This window comes from Otolemur garnettii, unplaced genomic scaffold (assembly GCF_000181295.1).
Source record: "Otolemur garnettii isolate 467f Iridium unplaced genomic scaffold, OtoGar3 scaffold00206, whole genome shotgun sequence".
NCBI lineage: Eukaryota > Metazoa > Chordata > Mammalia > Primates > Galagidae > Otolemur > Otolemur garnettii.
The window spans coordinates 415,477-424,414 of NW_003852601.1; the positions used below are offsets into that span (position 1 = coordinate 415,477).

An 8,938-nucleotide genomic window follows, 5' to 3' on the forward strand; every position below is an offset into this window, starting at 1 on the left:
GAGATAATACCCACTATTTGCTAATAAACCACAGCCAGTAAAAAGAAGTTGTCTGAAGCCAGCAGAGGAATGAAGGTCACTGTCATATATACCTGGAGTTGTCACACATACATAGAAACATATGTACACACATAGACTCAGATATCCTCAGGATCAGCTGCTCAAAGAAAGATGTGAAAGTCCACTCAAACACATACACATACTCATTATTTGAAAGTATTATGGAGTTAAAAATATTTTTGGTTACATAGATCACTTTTATAATGCTTGAGTTACAGTTATAAGTGTGCTTGTCACCCATGTAGTGTTCATTTTACCCATTAGGTGGGTTTTTTACCCCTCTCCTCCTCCCCCAATCCCCTCTGCTTGATTTCCATTGAGCTTTACTTCCCTCTACATATGTGTGTTCAATACTTTTTTTTTGTTCCTAGCACAAGCCTCACACACAGTAGGCCCTCAATAAACATGGATGGAGAAGTGGAGAAGAGAGATGTGTGGACATGAAGAGTCACCAGCAGGAACAGACAAAGATACATCCCTGACTGTTCTGAAACATGCACTACTTTTCATGCTCACAGCCCATCTCCAACCTGAGCTTATACATCCCCTCACTCCACTCTTTTCCTTCTCCAAGCCCTGGATTTTTTTTTTTCTCACATTTACTGCTATGCTTTGGTTTGCTGGATAGACTAGGATTCTAGTGAAGCTTCTTTTGGCAGGGCAGAAATTTTTGTGGTGGGAAGAGGAAGAAAAACTAAAGAATGATTGCTATTTGATAGCAAGAAAAAAACATAAATATAGCTACAGCTCAGCTTTTCTCTCCATTTACTAAGCCTAAAATGTCCAAATCATCTATGGAAATACATATATTATAGAGTTATTTTGTGTGATAAATTCAGTTGTAACCTGGTTAACAAAGTGCTGCTTTTACTTAAAGCGCTACTCACAAAAGTGTGGGATTGGTGTTAGTATAGTAAAGGAATCCAATTTCTTCTCTCCTTTTCTTTTTATTTTCTGTTTATTCCCCTTTAAGAGATGCAAATATTAAGGCATCTAGGTCAGTACCCCCTCTACCATACTGTAATATTGATTTGCATAAGTAGAACACACAGTTTGCTAATAGATTTTTTTCTGCTGCAAACTGAGGCCTGCAATATGTGCACAGAAAGGATGGCTCTTGGAAGGCAGGTCCTATATCCAATTTCAGTGGGTTCAATTCCATTGATGCCTGTGTTCTAGAATTGGAACAGCCCAATGGTATTGACATTGCTACACTCCTCAAGACTAGTCACACCACTTATTGGAATAAGTTCAAATTGGAGGTATTAATATTTGATTTCTTTGAGAGATCTCGTCTTCCACAAGAAAATACTAGTTCCTAGGCCCCAATCTTCCAAGGAATGGTTGCCCAACCAATGAAGTAAGGCTCCCAGAGGAATTCTAGATTCCACTTCTGAAAGAAAATCATCCTGTGAATGAGATAGTTTACAGTGGAAAAAGCATGAAATTGTTTGTTTTCCAATATGGAATTAAGATCGTTTTTCCTGGGCCTAAAACAAAGTGACTTAAATTACAGATATTCTTTATGATATGCCCAGAAATAAGTTTACATTCCTGTAAACCAATGCCATTACATATTAATTTACCATTAACTGAACATCTATTATATGTCAGGCACTGTGCTAGGTGTTGGCAATACAACTGAACAAAAATATTCAACTAATAGATAAGAAAAAGAGCACTGGGTGAGAAGTCAAAAAATCTAGATTCTTGTTCAGCCTTATCACTAATTCACTGGATGACCTTGGACAAGTCCTTTTTCTCCTCCAGACTACTTTGATAACAGAAAATGGGTTGGATTGGAAAATCATTAAAATCTTTTTCAACTCTAGAAATCTTAAAGGCTGTCTGGATTTCATCTGTAATGTAACTGTAGAATCTCTTATATAAAGGGCTTAAGTACTACTGGTAAGGAAGAAACTATCCAAAATAATAGTCTCTTGTTTTGTTTGTTGGTTTGTTTATTCTGTCCTTTTAGGATAGCAACTTAACTGTAACATTGTCTCTTACATGTGGTGTCATTTAGTCTGTTTTCTAATGTCAGCTCCAAAATCAAGATGCTTAAAATAGCCTTAGAGGATACTGATGTTGCTAGCCATATGCAACACAGGGATAAACAACATGCTGTGAATTCATGCCTATGTGAGTGGGTTTCTGAATTATCTGTGTATATATGCATATATGTGTGATCAGTGACCACATAAAGCATACAACACACCAAAACATACAAATACATACACATAGCATGTGGGTTTTTTTTTTTTTTTTTTTTTTTTTGAGACAGAGCCTCAAGCTATCCCCCTGGGTGAAGTGCCATAGCATGACAGCTCACAGCAACCTCCAACTCCTGGGCTCAAGCGAGTCTCCTGCCTCCGCCTCCCAAGTAGCTGGGACTACAGGCTCCCGCCACAGTGCCCGGCCATTTTTTGGTTGCAGCCATCATTGTTGTTTGGCGGGTCTGGGCTGGGGATTTGAACCCGCCACCTTAGGTGTATGTGGCTGGCGCCTTAGCCACTTGAGCCACAGGCGCCGAGCCGAGAGAGCTTTTCAAGGAAGAGTTCCCTTGAGTAATTAGACCAAAGGTTCTAGACTTCCTCAACCCCAGAGAATTTTATGTCCATAGGATACATGATCTCAAATAGACCTTGGGGTGATTTCTATCTGCAAAGGTCACTCAGGGAAGAAGCACTTAGCTTCTCCTTTCTGTAGGGTAGTGTTGTTGTTTTTCAAGGGAATCCCTTAGAGTCTGAAACAGTGATTTTTAATGAGTGTGCTGTGAGAGGATCCATCTTAGGTGTGCTGCAAAAATTTTTAAAGATCATTAATTAAATTATTTCTGAAAGAATTTCGAAGCACAGTAAGTGTATTTTTCTTTTACTCTTTTTGTTTTGATCAACATAATTTAATTGTGCCACAGAAGTTTAGCTATAGGTTCAAGTGTGCTGAGAGATAAAAACAGTTGAAAAACACCGGTCTGGAAAATTGAGACTGGAAAAACAAGATAGGAATGCAGGCTGGCTTCATTTCTCCTTGAGCCATACTTGGGTATACTATAAGACTCCCAGCAAAAATTATAGGTGAATAGAAGACTCCTGAACCCACTTTCCTTAGGTGACTATATTCTTTTAGTGCATACTACATTCCCTTCTTGTTATAGATCAGTGAAACCAGGTTAAAAGAGAAGTAGAGATATACACATAGTCACATAATGATTTATTGAGGTAGCAGGGCTGGTCCACAAGTCTTCTACTTTCCTGCTCTGGGGTCTTCTTACTATTATGCACCATACTGTCTCTGTCTTTTCCAACATAGGGCCAGAGCCTGTTTGAGAGGACACATCATACTGACAAGGGCAGACATCAACATTTCAGGTAATACAGATCTGACTTCTGATCCTGATTCTTCCACTTACTAGCTGGTGACTATATGTGATTCACTCAATATCACTGAGCTTTATTTCTAAAATAGAAATAGTTACTATCTGTAAGAGTTTAGGCAAGAATTAAATGGGGTAATATCTTTGTTGTCCACTTTAAAGAGCATCAAGAAATACACAGTAGGTTCTTCTCTTTTCATCACTCTCTCCAGGAAGTCAACTTTTACTACTCTGTCACTTTGAAGATACAGTAGGTAGATTAAGAACATAACAAGGCAAATTGTTCAGGAGAGATGCAAATGAAATATTTTCTCAGTTGTGGTGGTTAAATAAAAAGCATCTAGCAGCCTGGATTGAAACTTGGCTATACATTTTCAAATCAGCAGGCGATCTGTATCTTGGGTTTCTTGATATATAAATTAAAAGTAATCACCTATATCCTCTCTCCTTTGAAGAATGGCTCAATGAGATAATGAATATGAAAATGATTTCAAAGTAATAAAGAAATGTTCAGCAAATACGGAGAATATAGTGGACACTGACTTGAGTTTTAGTTCCATCATTCTTATTGATGAATCATTGTGTAATCTTGGTTAGGCACATTTTGCTCTCTGGATGTCAACTTCCCCATCTGTAAAATGAGATTGTTGGATTAAATGATCTCTACCTATTCTGACATTCAAGGAGTTTATTATTTTAATAATAATAAATACAATCTGTTTAAAGTTTTGTGCTTTATATATTATTTTCCCATCTATCATCTCATGTGAGAATAGAACTGACAGCTGGACTGGCAGTGAGAACACTAGGATTCTTGTCTCTGTTTTGATACTGACTCGAGTTGTTACCTTATGCAAGTTTCTTCCAATGTCAGTTTCTCAATCTATAAAAAGGAGATTAGAGTGTTGAACTAAATTAGGTCTCTAAACTGCTCCACAAAGCACTAGGGGAGGGGTCCTACAAAATTTCCATAAGGTGTACCTTAAGGATAAGCCTATAGATAAGAGAAGAAGAATATTCATGTGACAGGAGTTCTAAAGTTTGTGATTTTAATTTCGGGTAGATTAGGTTTAATTTTATCTGTTTCACAAGTGAGGTCTATTGACAATGTTTTAATTTTAAAAAGAGGTCCACTGCAAAAGAAAAGAAAACTTGACTTGTTCAACATTTTTAGATTCCACATATAAGTGAAATCATACAGTATTTTTCTTTCTTTGCTGGGCTTATTTGACTTAGCATAAATGTCCTTCAGGTTCATCTATATTGTTGCAAACAACAGTGCTTCCTTCTTTTTAAAGGTTGTATAATATTCCATTGTGCATTTATACCACATTTCTTTTATCCATTAATCTGTTGATGCATACTTAGGTTGTTTCCATATCTTGACTATTGTGAATAATGACAAAAACCAGCTAAATTCATAGAAGCAGAGATAGAATGATGGTTACCAGGGGATGGGGGGGGGGAATGGATTAAGTGGACAGGAAATAAGGAGATATTTATCAAAGGATACAAAGTTCAGTTAGATTTAAGGAATAATTTTTAGTGATTTATTATATAACACAGTGACTATAATTAACAATAATGAATATTTTAAAATTTCTGGAAGACTAGACTTTAAATGTTCTTACTACAAATAAAGTAGATGAGAGGATGAATATACTAATTAGCTTGATTTAATCTTTCCATAATATATAAATATATCACAATGTCACATTGTGCCCCATAAATAGGTATAATTATTCATCAGATAAACATTTTTTAAAACTTCATTAGACAACCAAATATATTTCTTGATAACTTTGATATTATTGTTGGTGTTTTAACAAACCAGTATATGGTGAACATATTTCCAAGTTAAAAAAAGAGACATTGAGAACATCATTAATGATCCATGCAGTGTTTCCTTGCATGAATATGGAATAATTTATTTAATCATTGCCTTAATAATATTAGACATCTAAATGTTTTCAATTTTCCCTGTTTAAGGCTATGATGAACTTCTTTTTGTACTTATCAGAGTATTTTCTTATAAGACATTCCTAGAAGTGGAATTTCTAGTAAAAGTTTATGCATATCTTTATTTTGTTCGAAATACATCACAAAACTCTTCTCAAAAATATTTATATTCTTACCACCAAAACCTCATCACCAACACTTAGTATTTAATCTGTACCATCTGACTTTTGAAAATGATATTTAATTTCTATTTGAGTGATTTCTAGTGAAATTAAACAATTTTCATGTTTGTCCATCATTTACATTTCTTCTTTTAATTGCCGTTGCTCAGTTTTCTATAGTACTGTGCATTTTATATATCAAATATATTAACTGTAAGTTTTAGATATATGATGCCAAAATTTTTCATAGTTTGTCTTTAAGTTTTGCCATTATGTTTATTTTCCATAAGAAATTTGAAATGTTTTCTAGTGAATTTATCAGATCTACCTTCAATTATGTTTTCTTCATTGTCATTCTTTTTTTTTTTTTTTTTTGAGACAAGAGTCTCACTATGTCGCGCTTGGTAGAGTGCTGTCGCGGCACAGCTTACAGCAACCTTAAACTCTTGGGCTTAAGCAATTCTCTTGCCTCAGCTTCATGAGTAGCTGGGACTACAGGCACTCACCACAATGCCCAGCTATTTTTTTGGTTGCAGTTGTCATTGTCATTTAACAGGCCCAGGCTGGGCTCAAACCCGCCAGCCATGTTGTATGGGGCCGGCACCCTACCCACTCAGCTATGGACCCCCCCTTAATTTTTCATATTTTAAAATGACCTTTTCTACCTTTGAAAATTTTAATTTTTACCCATATTTTCTAATAGTATTTCAGTGATTTCCCTTTGCTTTATAGTGACATCTTTTATCTATCTGGAATTTATTTTGATTTAAAGTAGTAAGTTAACTTCATTCCATCATCTAAATGCTTAAACAGTTGTTCTGACATCATTTAGTGAATAATTCATCCTTTCTTCACTGAATTTGCATTACATATTGCATAGACTGTGTCTGTTTTTGGCTTTTCTGGAATCTTTCACTAGTCAACCTAAACCAGACCCAATATCAAACTGTTGTAATTATTATGGCTTTATAATACATATATACAGATGCTTGATAGGGAGAGTCTCATTCCTCTTATTTTTCAAAAATATCTTTTTTTGATTTATCAATCTGATATTTTATTAATACCAATCTGATGTATCAATTAATCTGATTTTTTAATTAATTCCATTGTCATGTGTTTTATTCCTTCAGATAAATTTTGGAATTATTTTGTCAAGATTTTACTTAGATTGTTTTCAATTTATAGATTCCATAGGTGGAGAATGGAAATGATTAAAATATTGCATCTTCTTAGCCAAGAACATGGTATATGATTCCATTTACATTAGATTTCCTTTTAAATACTGCCGTGAAGCTTTGTTTTTCATATAGGTCTGCATTAATACTCTGCATATGAAGTGTGTGTGAAAAATTCTACATTTTTCAGTCTTTCTCTATAGGTTAATAATAAAAATGACAACTCAACCTTTTCCTCATTTTCTTGATATGATGCCACTAATATTGGATAACTCCTCTGCCTTACCTCCTCTACTTCAAATGGGACTGTGGAGAAAAATTCTGAAGGCTATCTCATGGCTTCTGTTCCTCCTGAAGTTTTGATCCTACTTAAGTTTCATGATGGAGGAATAGGACCATGAAAAAAAGATCCAGAACACCATCAAGGATTTCAGCACCAGCTGGCATGCAGAGGACCTCATGCTAGTCCATTATGTGACTATTCACAGTACTCCAGGGTTTAGGTTTATTCTAATAAGATGGTTAGTTATTAAGCATTTAAATGATTTCTCCATTTGCAGCTCTAGAGTGTGGCCTTACCTGCTTCAGCATGAAAGATTTGGCCAGTCATTTCAGAGTGATGTTTTATGAGACCTTCATTATAGGTTGTGGAAATAACTTTGTTGTTGGAAGTCAACAGTGTCAAAGAACTGCATATAATGTTTATAGTACCTGGTGTTCAAGGAAGCTTAATAGATGTCTCTGTGTTAATTATTCAGTTACCTAGGTTACCACATGGGAATAGAAAACTTTCTAAAACCACCTTTGAGCAGGCCCAGATTCCACTTACACACTTCGTCTGTCAAATGAATGCAGACAAAACATCCATAGGGTAATACACTTCCTAGACAAAGAGCAAAGATGCCTACCATACTCAGAATGCTTTGTCTTCAGACTGCAACCACCTATACCATGTCTCCTTTGAATTCAGTTTCCAGATTTTGTACTATCATAACTGGAGAGTCAAGCATCACCATGGGACATTTCATTAGAAGGCTTTTAAGGTACATTATAGCCCAAAGATTCTGTGTTTCTAATTAGGCCCAATGAGTGAGTTTCTTGAAAACAGAGTTTTACAATGGAGTCCAGAAATAGAATGGACTACATTCAAGAAAGTGTGGAGCAACTACTTTGCAGGGATACTTACAGAGGGGATTCAAGCCTTATATGGAGGAGTGGGTGTGTTGTGACCAAATAATTTCAAATTTGTTTCAATATGTGGGACTCATAGCCTGATGAACTGTGATTTGGAGGAAACCAAGGATGTGATGCCAGGAAGGTCAATATCACTGCTGAACACAGGTGCAAAAATTCTCAACCCAATACTGGCCTTATTCCTGGGTTGCAAGGATGCTTCAACATACATAAATCAATAAATGTGATTCACCATGTTAACAGAATGAAGGACCAAAACCATACGATCATTTCAACAGATGCTAAAAAGCATCTGACAAGATTCCATATCTTTTTATGATTAAAAGCTCTCAGCAAATTAGGTATGGAAGGAATGTTACCTAACACAATTAAGTCCATATATGACAAGCCCAAAGCTAATATGACATTCAACTGTGAAAAGCTGAAAGCAAGAATGCTCACTCTGACCACTTCTGTTTAACGTAGTGCACTGGAAGTCCCAGCTGGTTTCATCTTAAGGAGCCTCATTTTCTACATTATAGAATAGGGCACATGATACTCTCTGTTATACTTACTTTGTACAGATTATTATTAAACTTTATCAACTAATCAAGTGGGAGGTATTATTGTTATTGTTAATAATTCTAATCAATTTCAGCCATATATTTGGAAAAATAGAATACACAGGAAAGAAGCAACAGCACCCAGCAGTTGTACATTGGCTCTGCCATCATTTGGGGAAGTGAGAATTCAAAATAGAAGTGAGTTGGAAGCCACCCTGAGAGATTGTCTGTTCCATCTCCTGTCTCTGTCCCTAATCTAAACTGTGTAGGTGAGCCTTATTTTTAGTACCACCAGAAAAATAAGTTCCTTCCATATCTATCTTTTGAATCCTCAACCACGTATGTCATTATTAAGTGTCATTTCAAACATTAAATTAATAATTTTCTTCAAAAAACCCACATGCTGGCTCGGCGCCTGTGGCTCAAGCGGTTAAGGCGCCAGCCACATACACCTAAGGTGGCGGGTTC

The 8,938-nt window shown here is 35.8% G+C and overlaps 1 protein-coding gene across 2 annotated transcripts in view; it reads right to left on the reverse strand.

The window, feature by feature from the left end:
- The window catches only part of AR (androgen receptor), a 188,653-nt gene that overhangs the window by 33,379 nt on the left and 146,336 nt on the right, over positions 1-8,938 (reverse strand). The window lies entirely within an intron of this gene.